Source organism: Balaenoptera physalus (genome assembly GCF_965194825.1).
Source record: "Balaenoptera physalus genome assembly, chromosome: 20".
NCBI lineage: Eukaryota > Metazoa > Chordata > Mammalia > Artiodactyla > Balaenopteridae > Balaenoptera > Balaenoptera physalus.
Window position 1 is genome coordinate 62635212 of NC_138901.1, and position 20164 is coordinate 62655375.

The following is a 20164-nucleotide window of genomic DNA, read 5'->3' on the forward strand; positions in this document are numbered from 1 at the left end:
TGTTTCCAGAGGACGGGAGCTTGTCAGTCAACCTTGCAAGTGGGTTAAGTAGAGGGCAGTTAAGAGCAACGAAGTGAAGGACACCAACTGTGTTGTGTTTTAACTATGAAGTGTCTTGTTGATTTACTGTGTTGATAAGCTAATCACACTCCTTTCCCATCACATTTCCTTAAGGCAGGTTTCTGATCTAAATTTGAATTCTGAGGGTCTATTTCATGCAAAGTACTAGTTTTTCTTGCTAAACTTTTATTTGGTCTCTGAAACTTAAAGCCATTAGTTTTCACTCGACACTCTATCTTCGGGTATGAATTCACTTGCATGTGCCTGTAAATGTACTTCCAGCCCTCTATTTTCGTTACTCTCCTCATGGCACTCTATTTCACTATAATTATCCCACCTCAGAACACTATAACCATTGAACATGGCAAGCATGTGCACTGCGGTGATATGTATGCATGTGTGTGTAAGCCTGTCAGCAGCATTGAGTCCGCTGTGTGGACGGGGAAAGTGAAGCCCAGGACGCTGACCTGAGGTCACGTACACATAGTGACAGAACAAGGGTTGGAACCCATGGCTCCAGCACTTAGTTGAGTTCTTCCTGTAAAATATTGTTAAGTGAAAACTCAGAACACAGAAAGTATGTACCTAATTATGTATTTTGATGAGATTAGAGCATTGAAAGTTTTTTGTCTCCCTTCCCGTGGAGTTTTTTAAATTCAAATCTTTATATGAGAAGAGCCCAAAAAAACGATGCACTCCCCTCCCCCTTCCAATTCTGGTCTCCAACCCAGATCTTTTCCCCGCTCGGCAACCATCTGGTCAATGACCACCTGGACCATCGGGTTTGGGCTTTACCCCTCCATGTTCCAGTTCATTCTTCTCTATCCCAACAGCCACTACCTCATTTCAGGCCTTTCATCAGCTCTTGTTTATCTTGTAGCCAGCCAGGTAAGTGTTCACCCTACCCCAGATCTTGCACCTCTCACTGTATCTGCCGCATTTGCCAAAGTGAAGGCATCTAACCAGGACCACCACATACAGCTGTGCAGGTTGAGGAGTGCATGTGACTGTGTCACCATTTGCTGAAAAACCCTCAGCATCTCACCATCAGCAGCACTGGCTCTCACTCTTAGCTGAACGTTAGAATGACCTGAGCAGCTGATTGACTTCATTTGGGATGGGGCCTGGATCTCAGCATTTCACTGCCCAGGTGATCCTAATGTTCCAAAGCGGAGCAAGGGCAGAAGCAGCGAAGCCAGTGAGGAAGGTGTGTTTACAAGTGATTCAGAGGAGAACTCGTGGTCGCAGTAGAGGTGCTGAGAAGTGACTCAGCGCTGGGTGTGTTTTGCAGGTAGAGTACAGGACTTGCTGATGAGTTGGACTGGGGTGTGAGGCAGAGAGGAGTCAAGGACGGCTGTCTTTGCTCCCAAGAGGAGAGACTGGCGTATTCATTTCTGTATCTCCTACACCAAGCACAGTGCCGGGCACATGGCCCTCAATAAATGTTTGATGAATGCATCTCTGCAGGAACCTCTGCACAATAAACAAGATTGTTTCCTCAGAAAAAAAAAATCATTTTACATGTCCGTCCAGAACTGCAAAGGGTCTGGGATTTTACTTGACTTCCAAGATAATAAACTAGCCTGTTATTTTCATGGGTGCTGACACAAGACATGCGACTCCTGGATCAAAGACAAAGAACTTTATTACTCATGGCAAGAGCAGTAGCCAGACTTCACATCCGAGCCAGTTACCCTTGCCTTCCCTCATCCCCACCCCAATCACAGGAGGGTGACCGGTGGGCCTAGATGGAAGGGCTGCATCACAGGAAAGCAACATCTGGGGAAATCACTCCTTTTATAGTGAACGGCAAGCAAGCATGCTCTGTCCTGGGACACGCTGCTCGCTGTAAACACAAGCCTGAGAAGTGGCCCAGGTAAAGATACCAGCACAAACATGTAGGGATACTCAGGGCCGTGGCCTTACTGCCTCTCCCAAGAATGCCCTTTGTAGTGTATAAGACTGGAAACCTCCCACTGAGAAGGGGGTCGTTCTGGCCTACAGGTAAGAAGAGAGGAAGCAAAATGAAGTTGCCTGTTCCAAGCCTACGGACTAGAGGTCTTTTCCTGAAGAAAAATCTTAGGTCACACTAAATCAGACCTACACCCAGAAGTTGAAAAGTAATGATCTCACTACACTGTACACTGATTTAAAACTACACCTGGAGTACTTGATCTCATTTTTGAGCATCATGCTTTACACTAGAGTGTAATACATCACATGAAACTTAAATGGTTGAAAAAAATTAGACTATCTCGACACATGAAATTCAAATTTCAGCGTCAATAAATAGTTTTATTGGAACACATCCACACTTATTCCTCTAAATATTGTCTATGGATGCTTTCCTGACAAAGTCGTGGACCATCAAAAGACCTGAACTATTTACCATCTGACTCTTCACAGAACAAATCAGCCGACTCTGCGTCTGCACAACAGGGTGCGGGCTGAGGTCTACCGGCTAAGCGAACACCAGGCGAATTAGCAAAAGGAGCAACACTCGGGGTGTGCAGAGGAGGGCGAGAGCGCTAGGACAGAAAAGTCAACCGGGAGGGCCCCGGAGCACGGAAGCGAAGGGGTACAGACGCGCACAACCGGCAGTCCGGGCTAACACGGGAGGGGCGGCCGGCTGCCCACGAAGCGAGAAGCCAGGCATGCTGAGACCCCCGCCCGAGCCATGCCGCCCCTGCCGACCACTCCCCGCCTGGCGCCCACGAGCCCCGTCCCCCTCCGAGCGGAGGCCCGCGGGTCGTCAGAGGTCCTCCCTCCCCGGAGCGGCCGGGGTCACGGACTCGCTTTCCAGTCTTGCGGAAGGAGATGTGGGTGAACTCGGCACCCTCTCCTCTAGTTATTCAGCCGTTCACTCAGTACACAAGCGGGGAGGTGGCTCCGCGGCACTGCGCCCTGCTCCCACTCTGACTGAGAAACTCTCAGTAAGCCCCTCCGCCCAATGCCCACCTTCCGCACGCCCCGAGCGGGGTAAGTCCACCCAGAGACGGGGCACCCTCGCCCGCTCCGGACGGCCCGCCGTCAGGCTGAGGGGAGAGAACGGCCAGAGACCGCGCTCACCCTCTACAGGGAGGGGTTCGAACCAGAGCCGCCCCCCGGGGCCACGGCCGCGGATCCCTCGGGACGCACAGCGCGGCCGCCCCGACAGCCCCCGGGAACGCCCAGCTTCCGGCCTGCAGACGATTCTCGGATGCTGGGCGGGGCCAGGCGCGCGGGCGTTCCTGGGAAATTCGGGCGGCACCTCCCTGCGCAGGCGCACCGCCTGTCGTCGTGGCTCCGCCCGTCGCCGCCTATTCCCCCGCGCGGCGCAAGAGCACCTGCTGGCGCGCTGCGGCCAGGCAGGCAGGGCTGGAGGGAGCGGGGGCGTCCCCGGGGCGGCCTGGCCGCGCACCCCGACACCTCCTCCGAGCTGCCGCCTGAGCTCTGCCCTCAGGGGCGGAGGAGATTGTTGGTGCGGATATTCAAACAGCCCCTTCTAGCCGCTCCCATCGCCTCCCTCCAAGAGTGCAGCAGCCGCTCTGGTCTCCAGAGGTGACCCTCACGTACCTGTCCACCTGCTTGGACAGTCAGCCGGTCTCGCTTCCAACACTCACCGCCCCATATCTGGAACCAGATCTCAGCATCATATTATTTTACCTGTAAACATTTCAGTGTACTTTTTTTTTTAAGCAGGTTTTTATTTTTAATTAATTAATTAATTTATTTATTTATTTTTGGCTGCGTTGGGTCTTCGTTGCTGCCCGCAGGCTTTCTCGGCGAGCGGGTAGGCTTCTCATTGCGGTGGCTTCTCTTGTTGCAGAGCAGCGGCTCTAGGCGCTCAGGCTTCAGTAGTTGTGGCACGTGGGCTCTGGAGCGCAGGCTCAGTAGTTGTGGCGCACGGGCTTAGTTGTTCCGCGGCATGTGGGCTCTTCCTGGACCAGGGCTCGAACCCGTGTCCCCTGCATTGGCAGGCGGATGCTTAACCACTGCGCCACCAGGGAAGCCCCCCGCCCCCGCCCCCCCCCCACAGCATCTTTTAAAGTTATATTCCCTTTGCATTATTTTAATTAGAAATCTCAATCCTATTAAAAAGTAAAGTGAAGTACTGAAGTACATAACCAAAACCAATGTTCACTGTCTTGTCCATTCTTAACCTGCCTCATTTGTCTGATTTCTTATTTTGTTGTTAAGAAATAAAACATTTGAAGTAGGCTCTCTCTTCCCACTGATTGCAGGCTGGCAGCCAATTTGACTCCTCTTAAAATTGTGGGGGGACTAGTGAGGCCCAAGACAAGAGAACTTAAGGCTGCAGGATTGTCCAGTTGTCACTGACCCTCCCGAGTCGGGCCCCAACAAGGGTCCTCCTGCCCGGTGTCATTCGAGCCAATAGGAGACCAGGCTGGGGTGAGAAGCAAAGGAACGCTTTACTCTCCGATCAGAAGGTGGCGAGGACAAGCGCTCCCGACAAGTCGGAGAGGCCATGGTGGGGCTGCTTTATAGGGTCTCGGGGGCGGGGAGGGGGCGGGGTTCTGGGGGGGCGGCCCGAGAGCTCAGTGTCGGGCGCAGCGTCTCTGCGCACGGCCCGCCGCCGCCATCTTGGACTGCGTGTCGTGCGCAGCGCTTCTGCGCACGGCCCCGAGCTGAGGTGCAGGTGCAGCCGTTTCCCGCCGGGAACTCCAGGCTGAAGGGCCGCGTGCGAGCTCCGTGCCCGCGGCCCCCTGTGAGCGAGAGAGACTGGACTCAGCACAGAGGAGAAGAAAGGTTAGACTTTGTTTTATTACCCAGATTCTATGTTTATCTCCCGGAATTGTTCGTGGGCTTTGCGGGTGGCACGAAGCGTGGAGGGTGGTAGAAGCATCCCCTTGTCGACCATGAACAATCTGTGATAGGAATGGGAAAGAGGTTTATCTGAGCCAACCTGAGGACTGTGGCCCAGGAGACGGCCTCTCAGTAGCTCTGCGGATCTGCTCTGGAGAGGCAGGGCTTTCAGCGCGGTTTTAAATCTTGTCAGAACAAAGGTCAAACGAGTCAGGGATACACTTCTTCAAGGTTTCCAAAAAGACCGGCTCGGACGCGGCGGGACAGTATGGCCTTGGCTCCTGGGAGGGCAGTGTTTTCATCGACGGGGTCCCAGGGAGGGCGGCATCGCATCTTTATTGTTAACACGGATGTTCCTTACTTCTGGTCAGTGTGCCCTTTTCTTTAATGGTTAAAGCAGCCGTACGATGCATGTCATAGGCCACACGCAGGCTGTTCTAGTTAACATGGAATTCGAGTTAACTCATGTGTAACAGGAATAACTTCCCCACACCTGAGTATGCGAAAGCTTCTTCCCTCACCTTCTCACCAAAGAAGAGTGTGGGGTCAGGAAGAGGCGTTTTTCCCTTAAGGATGGTGACGAACTTCTAAGCAGGATATTGGCTGCAATTAAGAGGAAAGGAGTGACCTGGGGTCTTAGACCATGGCTGCTCCCCGCTGACTCAAAGTGTTGAAAAGAACCATCCAGAGAACCTCCTTCTAGGGGCTGCAGGAGAGGCAACCTGTGACTCAAAGGAGAGTCCGGTCGGAAGTGTGAAGTCAGTCTTTACTGCTGGGCAACAGCTTCCCGGCAGCACGCTGTTGGCAGCAGGACTGAAGGCAGGTGTCCACAGGTGACAGATGTTCCCCGCAGTGTGACCGGGCTGACCCCAGTTCCCTCTCATCTTCCTTATCCACCCGTGTCATGCCAGGCTCCAGCCCCCGCGCCACCAGCACCGCGGCCCACACTCAGCAAAGGGAGAATTAGCTCTGCATTTGTAGTTCCTACAGATTTCAGCCCAACATGCCAACCAGATACTTTACAAATACTGTTTTTAAAAAAACAACCCTCCACGGACATCTCCTCAAGCGAGCAGAGACCCTCCACCCACCCCAGCAAGCCCGATCCTTTGAGGATGTCCCCGGGGAGGAGGGCCAGTCACTGCCCAGCTGGGAAGGGCTCCTGGCTCTCTAGAATCTAATTCCTCTGGACTTCTTTGCATCCCTGCCTCACCTGTGTGTCCTTAAAAATGTCATTCTTAAAGTTTATTCCACCTTTCTGTGTGCTGTCGTGGGCGCGCTGGTCTGTTGCAACCTTGTACATCAGACCAGAAGCCGTGCAAGAGCCATTATTATGTGAAAAGGTGAATCTTGGAAGCAGAGGACTTGAGAGTGGGCAGGAAGCCAACTACAGGGAAATAGCGGCATTTCCAGGCGCGCTGGTTTGAGTCTTTCGATCGTGCGTTTAAAGTGAGGCAAACTTCACACAACTGTGTAATCTTTCTTTGAAACAAGCAGTCATTTAAATGTAGGCCTGGAGAAGGAGGCCACCTGAGCTCATCTAAAATGTGGGTTTTATAGTTAAATAAGGCTTTTGTGAGGAAGTTGGGGGCATTGCAAGGAAGTAAGTGTCGTGACCAACTTGCCAGGCGGTGTCATGGATGGAGCGCTCCCAGAGGTCCAAGAGTCTGAGCATCGCAGGTTCTTGCGAGCTGACATACCCGTGGGGGGAGAGAATGGGGCTCTGAAATGGAATATTCCAGAGGGAGCAGGTTCCTGGTGGTGGCGGGGCCTGTGGGGTGCAGCCTCAGCGTGAGGGCTCATGGGGGCGGCGAGGAGATATTCCAACGGCAGTGTGTCTGGGTGGGGGTCAGTTATCCTGTGGACGCACGCGCTGAGCAGGAAGCTAAGACTTGGGGTGGAGAGGGGGTTTGTGGGCAGAGGTCTTCAGTAAAGAGGCCGGAGGTGGGTGGCCAGCAGGTTTGCAGGAAATGAAAACACAGTGAGCATGAAGCTGTCTCCTGGGTGCCATGAGGTTTAAAGGAAAATAAAGCAAATAATTGAAATCTGGTTAAGCCTTCTAATCATGCTGTCCTGTGCTCTATGTATTTTTCTCATGAAGATAAGAGAAATGGAGAGTCTAGGACATATTTACGTGCAATGAAGGTAGATATTGGCCATCTTTCACATATCGGAGATCTTAAGCTTGTAAGAAAGTGAAGAGAATGTTTAAAATGTAATTTTTTGTATTGTGAAAATGGTTATATCCTGGAGAATTAGAGTGGAATCGCCGTTTCACCAATCACTCCTCATCTAAGAGAAAAGCATACCTTTAAGTCTGTAGAAATCTTTTTAGCAAGTTAAGCACAGGGCATTCTGGGAAGATGTCTCTGACAACTTTAAAAAGTAAAAAGCAATTAAAAATCAGTGGTGTTCAAAGGAGCGGCTTTGCTCAAGTCTTTTACGCTGAGTGGGTAAAAATCCCACAGCTCTAATGCTGCTGCTAAATTGTAAAAGACAGTAGGGAATATAGTTCATTTTATTATTGATTTAGAAATTAATTTTACCTCATTTCCAGGGTTTGAGAGTATTGTTACTGAACGGACTTGGGTCCGCTCGCCCACCGCACAGCAAAGCCAATTTGCTGGCACCGGGTTTTGGTGAAGGAAGGTCCAGTGTTTAGTTGCAGGGCACCAAGCAAGGAGTCTGGGTGGCTCGTGCTCAAAAGACCCAAACTCCCAGGTGGCTCTCAGGGAAGGGTTTTTAAAGGCAACATTTGGGGGAAGGCTGCTGGGTGACTTTCTTCTAGTTTGTTGGAGGTGAGATAACAGGGTGGTGTTTCAGGAATTTTAATCATCAACCTTCTGATTCCAACCAGTCTGGGGTCTACGAGCTGGTGGAGAGCATCAACCTGGGGGTGGGGGATGATCTTAGTTCCTGCAGAATACTCTAAGGTATGCATCAGATTGTTATGTATATCCCTTGGGAGGAACCAGGACTCTGTTTTACCACTGACCTATTGAAGTTACCAGAGTTTTCACACCTGTATTTGGAGATTTTTCTCTCACCAAGATGAATTTTGGAAATATCCTGGGCGGCGCTATTTGCACTGCTGAAGCTGCAAGATTAGGGAAGGACTAATGTGGCCCCATAACATGTGGATGTGAAAACAGCTAGAAGTGGGTTAAGCTCAGACCCAGACAGAGGTCAGCAGAGATGGCCCGAGTGGACTCCTCATTATGTACATGTACTTCCTGAGGAAACTGTGGCCTGAATCCAAGGGGGCTGTTCTGGGAGAGGGTGGTGGTCCTGAGCCCTGAGGGGCTTTCCTAGGAATTGAGCAGGAATGCTGACCCCAATACCGATTGCCTAGCAAAGGAGAAAGTGATCTGAACAGGGAGTCGTCCACGGGGACGGTGACAAGCAGATCACGTGCACGGGCTGTCGATTTTTCCCCAAAAATAGATGCAACTGATCTCCTTGTGCTTCATTTTTAGTTTGTCTCTCTTTCCATTCACTGATTTTCTCTTTGAGTCTGTCCAGTATCAAGCTTATCCCATATGTAGAATAATTTTTAAAAATTCCAGTGACTCTCTTTCCAAGATTTGAAGATTTCAATTTGTTTCTTTTTAACATCACCTGTTGCTGCTTTATTTCTGATTGCTTTTTAAAAATTTTTCTTGTTCTTTTTTAAAATGGAAGTTATCCCTTTTTGTATCTCTCTGAGCATGCCACATATACTTATTTTGAAGTCTTTATCAGTCTGTTCCAAAGTGTGAATTTGGAGTGGATTCACCTTCCAATTTTTTATTTTCTTGGAAAGCTTTTTTTTCTCTCTCTCTCTCTTACCCTGGGCTCATACTTCCCTGCCTAGTGGGTTTTTTAAATAAAAAATTATTAAAATAATAATAAATTAAATTAAATAATTTATTTTTAATAAATTATTAATTTATAAATAAATTAAATTAAATTTATTTATTTAAAATAATAAATTCATTCATTCATTTATTTATTTTTGGCTGTGTTGGGTCTTTGTTGCTGCACACCGGCTTTCTCTAGTTGCAGCAAGCGGGGGCTACTCTTCATTGCGGTGCATGGGCTTCTCACTGTGGTGGCTTCTCTTGTTGTGCAGCACGGGCTCTAGGCATGCATGCTTCAGTAGTTGCAGCACGCAGGCTCAGTAGTTGTGGCTCGCGGGCTCTAGAATGCAGGCTCAGTAGTTGTGGCGCATGGGCTTAGTTGCTCCGCCCTGCCTAGTGGTTTTACGGTTGCTTGCACCTGACCCCTGGCTAAGCCATAGTCCTACAATGACATTTTAGGCCTCCCCTGTCCCATGGTGGTTTCAGAGTCACGCCGAACCAGGAAGTATACCAACTGGAGGCTTGGTTGTGAGGCTCATCTCTGTGTCCCTACCTCTCCAGTCTCACGGTCTAGGAAATGCCATCTCCCCAGGTGGCGATCAGCAATAGTTGTTTATTTTTTCCCAACTTCCTTTCATGACCTACTCTGCCTCTCACTTCCAGCGGTGAGCCTTGTGTGGAACATTTTTAGCTCTCTTTATCCCATAGGATCAAACTTGCAGTCAGTTCTGCTGACTTCTGGTCAGAGCACAGCACGCCCCAGGCTGCCGTCTGCTCTGTTGTGCATTTCTGCAAAGGGAGTATTTATCTCTTTTCTGCTGGATCTTTTCTATCTTCAGATACTCATCTTATCCTTGAGTTTATCTAGGTATACATATCTAGGTTTTCTATTTCAATATTTTATCTGTCACTGCTGTATGTTTGGAACAGAGAAGGTACATCAAAGCATGAACTCTCTGTCTTATCCCTGGCCTTTTTTCTCTGCCCCAAGTCTTTACGTCCAGTGGCTACTAAGCAAGGGAATTTTTGTGTCTATTGATGCAGTGATGTATATGGGTATGAGCTGACCACAATTTACCAAATAATCGGCTTTGATGAGACAGATGGGGAAAGTTCATTGTAGGTAGATTATTTCTGAATGACTTAGTAAATTATGAACCAACTCTCTCTTTCATGCCTGAACCACTAAAAGAGAGGTTGGATTACAAAATCTGAGAGATCTGTTCCAGATTGAAATGACTTCTTATCCATATTAAGTCATCACTTAAGAGGAGTACACAACAACCAGGTTGTTTTTGAGAGTTGAATCAGTGAATTTGTAATTACCACACTTGAATATGAGCTCATTAGCCTGTCTCATCCTAGGATGTATAACACCAGAGGACATGTTACAGCCTCATGACAGAATATCCAAGCCTGTGAAGGACTGGGGTAAAGCTGGACACATCTAACCTCGGTGACCCCCCTACAAGCAGGATGCCTCTTATTTAGGAAGGTCCTTTCCCTCAACCCAAGGCAGGTCCTTCGCCCATCAGAGTGAGGGAGCCCCCCACCCTTCTGGAAGAAAGCAGATATGGGTTTGGGCTCAAAAGCATGGGTTTTGGAATTTGTGAGCCTCAGTCCCAGCTCTGCCACTGGTTGACTATGAAATTGGCAAGTTAACGCCCTCTGCCTTCATTTCCTCATCTGTTGAGAAAGGAATAATAGTTGTCTTCCCTCCCAGAACTACCATGAGCACTAAATGAAATAATGAGTGTGAAGTGCTAGCCTGGAATAGCATGTGTGTTCCTCCCAAAATTAATAAACACAGAATCACCATATAATCCAGCAATCTGGGTAGATACTCGAAAGAACTGAAAGCAGGGACTCGGACAGGTATTTGTACTTCCACGTTTACGGCAGCGTTATTCACAGTAGCCAAGAGGTGGAGCCAGCCCAGGTGTCCATCGATAGACGAGTAAATAAACAAAATCTGGTCTGTCCACAAAATGCAATATTATCCAGTCTTAAAAAGGAAGGAAATTTTGACACACGCTGCAACATGGATGACTCTTGAGGACACGTAATGTGACATAAGCCGGACACGAAAGGACAAATAGTGTCTGATTCCACTTATATGAGGTCCCTAAAATGTGGATCTGTCAAACTCATAGAGACAGAAAGTAGAAGGGTGGGTGCCAGGGGCTGGGGAGGGGGAGTGGGGAGGTAGTGCTTAGTGGGTAGACTTTCAGTTTGGGAAGATGGAAAAGTTCTGGACATGCGTGATAGTTGGTTGCACAACACTGTGAATGTACTTGACCCTTCTGAGCTGTACACTTAAAAATGGTGAAGATGGTAAATTTTATGTTACGTGTATCTTACCACAATTTTTTCTTTTTGATGTAGAAAGGGATTTTATTTTCCACCAACCCTTGTGCAGAAATCACAAATACCAGGGTTTTACCCCTCTACTTCCATCTTTGCCCAAATAGCAAAAATACTATCAGGATAATTACTTTTTTTAGACAATCTAATTACAAAGTTGTTTCCTGCCCAGTAACCAACCAAACACATCAGAGGTATCTTATGTTTAGGTTCAAACCAAATAACATGAATTGACTTGAGAAATTCTGTGACTTCTCCTTCTAAACATGTTTACTAGTGTTGCTTCTAAGTCCCCATCACTTATCAGCAGTTTGGATTCCAGACGATATTTTCAGACCTTTCAGTATTCAGCTCACCATCCACAAGACTGTTTCTCCTGTTGGTGGCCTGGTATTTAGATGTGCTGTGATTTCTTCCTTCCTCAGGGCAATTAAGAAACAGTTTCATTTTCACGAGGAGCGAGGGCTTCAGGAAAGTCGTCCCACATGGCCCCTGGAAATGAAACGTGAATCTGTTCATGGCTGGGGTGGTTCCCATGTTAAATTCGGCCACTGGTGCTGCCCGGGCAGACACCTGGGGGGCAAACATGGCAGCAGGGTAACCACAGAGGAAGTTCCCACCACCAGACACAAGTCACAGAGGGCCAGCTCCCTGTCAGCCTCCTCCAGGATGGCAGGGTCCAGGTTTTCTCCAAACCACCCCACATGAGGTCGCAGCAGGCCCACACATCCTGCCTCTTCACACCGGCAAAGTCTCTCCACTGGGATTCTGGCATCTTGAGTTTCAGGTTCTGGAGCCCCTTTTCCTGATAAAACTGGACAAATTGGACTCTCGTAATTCTCAGCCACAACTCCACAAGAGGTACATCGAGTTTTAAATAAGCTACCATGGATTTCCAGAAGGTTCTTGGTGCCAGCCTTGTGGTGCAGCTCATTGATGTTCTGGGTGATGACCACAACCCGTTGGCCCTGCCGGTCCGGCCGGGCCTCACACTCGGTGATGGCCAGGTGCCTGGCGTTGGGCTCCTTGCTCTGCACCACCTCCCACCGGTAGTGGTAGAACTCCCACACCTGGGACGGGTTTCAGGCAAAGGCCTGAGGCGTGGCCAGGTCCTGAGCTTGCCATTTTCTCCAGTAACCTTCCGCTCCTCTGCAGGTCGGAACCCCACTCTCAGCACTGACGCCAGCCCCTGAAATGATGACTGTGTGCTTGGCTTTTGCAAAAAACTTCCAGAAGCCCGGCCGTATTTGAACTTGGACGAGCCATTGTTAGGCAGATCTTGGTTTGTGCAGAGGCTGGAGAGATCGATCCGCAATACAGCTGGGAAAGTAATTGGCTTGGGACAATCCGGAGAGGTGGCATCAGGTTTTCTGTGTCGCACTAATTATTGAGATGGGCTCGTTTCCTGCCTCCCGCCTTGTCTCTCGGGCCGCAGCTGCCCCAGCGCTGTGCCGGGAACACACCGGGCCTCGGGCCTCTGCACGTGCGGTCTTACCACAATTTTTAAAACAAGAAGAGCCACGTGACAGCCTCTGCACCTGCTGCATAATTACTGTTCATTGCTTTGTTCGATCATTCTTATTGAACAGGCCTTCTCCAGATCCTGTGTTAGGACTGCTGCTCCCAAGGGGAATGAGACACAGGCTCTGCCCTCAGAGCTCGTGGTCAAACAGGGGTGAGGCATCCACACAGTGTGGGGAGTAAAGTGCTCTAAAGTGCCCTGGGTGATAAAGGCCTGTCGACGGCATGAGGGGCACTGGGCAGTGACTGGCCAGCTCTTCTTGAGAGACCAGTGGAAGTCAGGAAGCCTTTCTGGAAGGTGTAACACGTGACCTGAATCCCGACACCCGGCAAAGTGGTCATCGAGCTCTGGAGTTTGCTGGGGAGAGAATCTGGGCAGTGCAGGGCCTGGCATGTCCTGCTGCATTGGTAGCCATGAGGAGGCCGGGGCCAGCAGCAGCCAGGGCTCGAGAAGGAGGCAAGGGCCAGACCCCAGAGGGCTCTGGGCTTGTGAGAACCATCCCTCAGCAACACCAGATTGGTTAGCCTGTTTTTCATTGTTATTTCCAGACTAAATAGCAACTGGTAAAAAGCCAGAAAAGCCTAGTGTTTTCAAGCCTGCTCAGAGAGACTGCTCCACATGGGTCTGTGAGGCATCGAATGCTTATTCAGACCCAAACTGCTCATCATCCGAAGGAGTGCTTAGCTATTTGCACACAAACCTCAGGCTGACATAAACCTGCTACTTTGTGCAACTCCAGCAGCAGAGAAAACGTCTCTATTCGTTTTTCTCAGCAGTGTTTCAAACTGAGCTTTATTGATTATGACCTTGTATTCATTTCAAATAAAAGACTTATGTAACCAGTTTTATTTAATATTCAAGAGCCTTGCGTATTCCCAGTGAATCAGGAAACTAATACGTTTGTACTGGCAGCTACACACAAGCCTAGGCTCATTGTTGCGGACGACAACGCACAGCCTGAAGCGTGTCCCAGAGTTCTCCGTGGAATGTGAAGGAATCCCCGTCCTCTACAGCCAGAAGACTGTTTCCTGTGAAGTCAGCACAGCACTACTGGGTCTCTAGGAGATAAAGCATACCATTGACGTCCTCATGCTTTGCTGGATGGCAGCACTTCTGGTTTCCACCAGGCTGCAAGGAATTCTCACTGATATGCCAGGGCAGCCCATTTCCTGCAAACAAATATGTTCTTAGGGGTCTGCCCTAGTTCACCACGTCCATCCAGAGCAAGAACTCACCAGGGGCTTACAAATATGGCCTCCTGTTAGAGAAGGTATCAAAAAAATTTTATTTCTCGCATCAATTTCAGGGAATCAGCACCAAATAATTCAGAAAACCTGTTCTTTGCAAACAAGCCAGTGCCATTTTGGGCTTTGTATTGAGTGAAAAGACTTAGAGCATTTCTTTGCATGCTGCCCTGGCTGTGACGGGCATCTGCAGAATCTCCTAACATCGTTCTCATCACATGCTCAGGAGTCTCGGGGCTGGGGTTCGTATCGTTCACTCCTCTGTGAAACTTCAAGTCGGCACCTCAGCTGATCTGTCTGTCAGCCTCGTGAGCACAGACCAGCAGCCATGCCGTGAGATTCCCGAGTGACAGTGAGAGCAGGTAATTTCACTGCGTTTCCTCCCTGGTTGACAGAGTCTGACGTTGCTCTCAGTGTCTAGAGCAGTGATTCTCAATCAGTGGTGACTTTGTGCCCCAGGGGCTTTGGCAATGCCTGGAGGCATTTTTGATGTCATGACTGGGACTGTGGGGGAGTGAGGGGAGGGATGCTACAGCCATCAGGTGAGTAGAGGCCAGGGATGCTGGTGAACATCCTGCAATGCACAGGGCAGCCTCCCTCCCACCCTCAAAGAACTGTCCGGTTAAAACATCCAGAGCGTCAAGATTAAGAACACCTGAGTGCCTCCATTTAGTCCTCTCAAAGTCAAACTTTTCTGCCTGACAAAATCTTCTCCCTTTGTAGCGATGGGGGTTATAGCAAGGTGCGAGGCTGGACTACATTTCCCAGCCTCCTTTGCAGTTCAGTGTGGTCGTGTGACCGGTTCTCACCAATAGAATGTGACCTGAAGTGATGTGTGTCCCCTACTGCTGGCAAGATGTAGATGACAGCTAGGCTGTGGTAGCGCCACATGTTGGATCCTGGATCCCTGAATCATCCCATGGGACAGAGCCACCATCAGCTAAAAGCACATGCTGCAGTCTGGCATGTGAATGAGAAATAAACTTCTGTTGTGTTTGAGCCAATAAGCATCTTTGGGTCTGTTTGTCACAGCAGCTTAGCTCATCCCAGCTAAAAACAGACATTCCCCCAAAAGCCCATTTTGGCCCTAGGAGCCTTAGGAAGCTGAGACCCGTGAGTGAGGCAACCATGGCGGGAATCTTTGCCCTGGGATTAGCATGAGGACCCCCCCCTAACTGTCAAAGCCCACTGCCAGGGACCCTGCTTTGCTCAGCATAACCTCGACTCCAGAACACGTTGTGGTATGATCCCAGCTCTGTGTGACCTCGGCCGCATCGTAAGGATTGGGGCGCTTGAGTTGCCAATGACAGAATTGCAACGGGGACCAGCTTAGGCAACAAAAGGAAGAGGCTGAGGAAACCAAACCACAGTGAAAGCAGCAGGGTGGACCTGGCCCAGAGACGGCTGGAGCAGCGGGGCTCCCCTCCCCCACCTCTCGCCGCCACTGTTCTGGGGGTGTTGGCTTCGTTCTGGATTTCTGCGGTCGAGCCTCTTCACACAGGGGGGAAAAGGCATCTTCATCCTTGAGCTCATATCCTCACTTTGAAAAACTCCGGGAAGGACTTGGGTTGAGCATTCCTGCTGTGGCTGGAGTGGGGTGTGCTCGGGGAGCAGTAAGGAACAGGGCTGTCCCCGCATGAACACTGAGCCTACACACATTCTACTCGGTGGAGATCTGCTCGCCTGCCCAGCGACCCATCTTTTCCCCAGCCCTGCTGCTCTGAGCCAGGGGGTCGGGCTGTAGCCTTGGGGAGCACGTCACAGAATTGTTTTCCGCACGGCCTCTACCCCAGCTCCTACCACTGCCAGTGAGTGCTGTCTGAAATGTGACAGGAGAAAATTCTAACTGTGCAAGCTGTGATCAGTCATAAAATACGATGGCACGTGAAGTCTGCTCTGTGACTGAGAGCTGGAAATTTTTCAGCAAGATAAACCGACTACCATCTATCTCACTTAACGCTCTCCTGTTTCTCCTGGCTCATCCTAGTTTATTTCATCCATAGCATTTATCGCATTCTGTGATTACTTGGTTTATCTGTTTACGTGTTTATTGTCCATCCCTCCTATTAGAATGCAAGCCCCCTGAGGGCCGGGATCTTGTCTGTCTTGGTCCCTGCAGTGTCCTCACCGAGCCTGGTGCCTAGCATGGCCCTGGCGTGACGTGTGCAAGAGAGCGTTGCTTCTGCCGAAGCTCGGGCGTGTGGGGCTTTGCTGAGGGCTATTCCACTTGTCCTCTGTGTGTGATGACCTAAATGTCTGCAGGCTCTTCTTGGAATCTGCTTGTTTGCATCACCCCTTGTAGAAGTTCCTTCAAGTCTCTGAGAACTGAACATGTGTTTTCTCCTAATTTCGAGTGTAATTTCCCACTCCTTTGTAATCCCCTTTTATTTCTTTCACTGATCACCGGGAAGAAGGGGATTTCTGGTACAAACAGAAGAGTCAAAATGAGAAGGGCATGAACCCATGAGACAGTGATCGCCCTTTGGAGATGGTGTTCAGAGTCTCACCTCCCAAGTCGTTCCCATTCGTTCCATAAATATTTATTTCTTGTCAGGGGCTCAGTTCACTCTCTTGAACCCAAATTCCCAAGTCCTTGCGGGGACCTGTCTGCAGCATTTGCCACCATTGACTGCTCTTTCTGGAACTTTCTCCACCCTTGGCTTCCACAACAGTGGTCCAAAACCCTGTTTCTTCCTCCTTTGCTGTCTTCCTCTGACCTCACCTCCAAGTTCTTTTCAGAGGCTCACCCCCGTCCCCTCCAGCATGTTAAACGACTCAGTGCCCACTGATCTGCCCGTCCGCGTCCTCATCCCGACCTCATCACTCACTTGGGTTCAGTCACTTCTAAATGTGGTGCTTCTCGACCTCACATGTCTAGTTAGGTCCTGCGCTCTCCCAATATGCATCTCAGACTCCCCGTGTGCGGGACAGAAGTCATTTTCTCCCCACACTCTCACTCCTCTAGGTGCTTCTCTCTCCCTCGGCATTTTCCCGTCCCTCATCCAACTTGTAACCAAAGCCTGTCCGTCCTGCATCCTCAGCGTCCCTCTCTGACCCTGCGTGTCCTGCCTCTGTTCCAGCTGCACCCCTGTTCACACCCGCTCGTGCGGCCTCCTCTCCTCACCTCCAGCCCTGCCCCCCTACTGGCTCTCTCCACACGTGTCCTCCAGAGTACACACAGCACAGCCCTGTCCCAGCGCTCTCTCTGACCTGAGCTCTTCAACCCTTCGATACCCTGAAGGCGGGATTAAGCCCCACGCCCCGGTCACCTAAGGCCCTCCATGGCCAGACCCCTGCCGCCCTTTCCAGCCTCCCCTCCAGCCCTGGCACCCGCTACTCCAACTCTGGAACCACTTGCCGGTGCCCCATGTGCCTGGCTACAACACGCTGCTTCCTCTTTGCAGAAGGCCTCCCCTTAGACAACCTCGAAAATGCCACCGCCTTTAATAACCAGTTTATCGGGACGCCGCCTCAGGGCCCTCTTCCTCCTTCATGACTCTGTCCCCAACCCTGTGTTTATCTCCATCACACGCCCTATTACACTTTGCTTCATTTATGTGACTACAAGTCTGTCTTCCCTGCCAGGCTATAAACTTCACGACACATCGGAGGCTTTCGGTATGTTCCCTGAGTGAATATCAGACACACATAAACTCCATGAAAGGGGCACTTTACTTGGTCATGGCTGTATCCTCAGAGCCTGCTTCGTAGCAGATATTCAACAAATATTTGCTGACCCTGTGAGTGAACACAAATAAAAAATATACACACCAAATGTATATTGTATGCGCATATTCCAGAGGCCGAGGTTCTGGGAGTCTGTGAGTCTGTGGAATTTCTCTTCAAAGCCCAAGGAGGCATCAGCACTCCTCCTGTCCCTCAGCGGCCAGCTACCCGCCGAGCAGCCGTGGCCTCCGGCGGACTCACGGGACGGCTTTTTCTTGGGGAGGAGTGGGAGGAGATGAGGGCTAACAAAAATAACCACAGACGCTGGGGGTCATCCAGCCTCTGTCTGTGGCGTGAACGGCAGAAGCGCATCCCAGGCTCCCCCGGGCAGGGCCAGGCCGGCGTCCGTCCCCTCCGGCACCGGTGGGGCTCAAGCGTGCACGTAGTCCGGGAGTCAGCCAGACTTACGGTCGATGCAGTAAAACAGCCGCTGCTCCTAAGGCACCCGCTGCAGCGTTACGTGCGAACCGTTCCTTGTAGGTTGTGAAGGAAACACACACGGGTGGAGTGATGATTAAACGTTAAGTTGATCATTCCCTCTGTGTGTCTTTTTTATTCTTTACAAAGGGCTTTATCTCACTTGATGGTAACATCAACCAGGAAAGAAGGGCAATTTCACAGGTGAAGAAAAGACTCAGAGAATCAGTAACTTGCTTAGAGCCTGATTCTCAAAGTGGTCCAAGGACTGACAGCATCGGCATCACCTGGGAACTTCATCAACATGCAAGTTCTGGGCCCCACTCAGATCTCCTGAATCAGACGCCCTGGCATGAGGCCCACCTGTGCATCGTCACAAGCCCCCTCCAGGTGGCTCAAGTGCATGCCCAAGTTCGGGAAGCCCTGACCTAGAGTTGTGCAGGTGGCAGTTTACAGACCTCGGAGAACCCAAGGACGTCCTTAGGCGCTGTCCTTCGTGGAGCTACTTGCATGTTAGTAGCTAATAGTTTCCTGAGCCTACTTGCTCCAGGAAGCCCTGCACACACCTGTTCCAGCTACGCCTCCCCCTCCCTCCATGCCACTCTCCCCCGGCCCCCACCAGCCTCTTGTGTTCCTCGGACGTGCCAAGCTCTTTTCTGCCCCAGGACCTTCGCACAAACTGTTTCCTGTGCCTGGAGTGCCATCCCTCCTGGCTCCATTCTCCTCACATTGAGTCTCAAGGCAAGCGTTCTCTCCTCAGAAGGACCTCCTCAGGGCACCTCCATGACTCTGTCATATCCCTCTGTTTATTTTCATCACAGCATTTGACACCTGAAGTTTACCTTGTGTGCTGGCTGGGAAGTAAACTCCCTGAGGCAAGGTGCTGTCCTTCTCGTTTACTGTCATGTCTCCACAGCCCACCACAGCGCTTAGCACACGGCACACACTCAAACACTGATTGCATAAGTAAACCACAAACTAGAGGCAACTCGGAAGAAGGAAAAGGCAATTTCCTTCTCCTGTGAGAAGGGCCCGTCTAGTCTCTCCTTTGGGGAGCGGGGCAGGGAGAGCAGTTTACGTTCTTTGAATATCGGGGGCACCTGATGGAAGCTTCCACGCAGGACTTGGTTCCCAAGGAGAAGCAGATCAATGAGTTAAGCTTCAGTTTCCAGAGAGGGGGGCGGGGAGGGAAGGTGGTTCTAGATGGGATGAGTGGAGTGGTGGGACCCAGGGGAGGGCGTGGCTGCCCTAAGACTGGGAAGGGACAGCGCTTTCTTTTATTATTAATATTTGTGGTTAAAAAAAATACCATGAAATGCGCCTGCTTAACAAATATTTAAGTGTATAGTACAGTGCTGTTACTATACATACATTGTTGTACAGCAAATCTCTTGCACATTTTATCTTGCAGGGCTGAAACTATTATTCATTAAACAACAACTGCTCACTTCCCCCTCTCCCCTCCCCCGGCAACCACTGCTCTACCTCCTGTTTCTATGAGTTTGACCCCTCTAGGTACCTCATATAGGTAGAATCATATAGTATTTGGCTTTGTGTGGCTGGCTTATTTCACTCAGCAGAATGTCCTCAAGATTCATTCATGTTGAAGCACATGACAGGATTTCTTCCTTTTTTAAGGCTGAATAATATTCTACTGCATGTATAGTTTTCATTTACTTTATCCATCCAGCCATTAACAGACATTTAGGTTGTTTCCACCTCCTGGCTATTGTGAATAATGATGATCTGAACATGAGAGTGCAAATATTTCTTTGAGAGCCTGTTTTCGATTCTTTTGGGTAAATACCCTGAAGGGCAATTACTGGGTCATATGATAGCTCTATTTTTAGTTTTTTGAGGGACCTCCATACTGTTCTCCGTAGTGGTTGCACCATTTCACATCCCCACCAACAGTGCACGAGGGCTCCAAAGTCTCCACACCCTTGACAACACTTGCCATTTTCTGTTTTTTTTGGCCATTCTAACCATGCTAACAGGTTGAGGTGATATTCCATGGCTTTGATTTGTATTTCTCTGATGATTAGTGATGTTGAGCATTTTTACACACACCTGCTGGTCATTTGTCTTCTTTGGAGAAATGTCTGTTGAAGTCCTTGTAAGGGACAGCTCTTTTTTGTTTTGCTTTGTTTTTAGAAATTTATTTATTTATTTATTTATTTATTTAT

The 20164-nt window shown here is 49.8% G+C and overlaps 1 pseudogene across 1 annotated transcript; it reads right to left on the bottom strand.

The window, feature by feature from the left end:
- Nucleotides 1-4609: 4609 nt before the first annotated feature.
- LOC309650341 (NAD-dependent protein deacylase sirtuin-5, mitochondrial pseudogene) lies at nucleotides 4610-20164 on the bottom strand (annotated as a pseudogene). Its single transcript has one exon. The product of its transcript is annotated as an NAD-dependent protein deacylase sirtuin-5, mitochondrial pseudogene (transcript).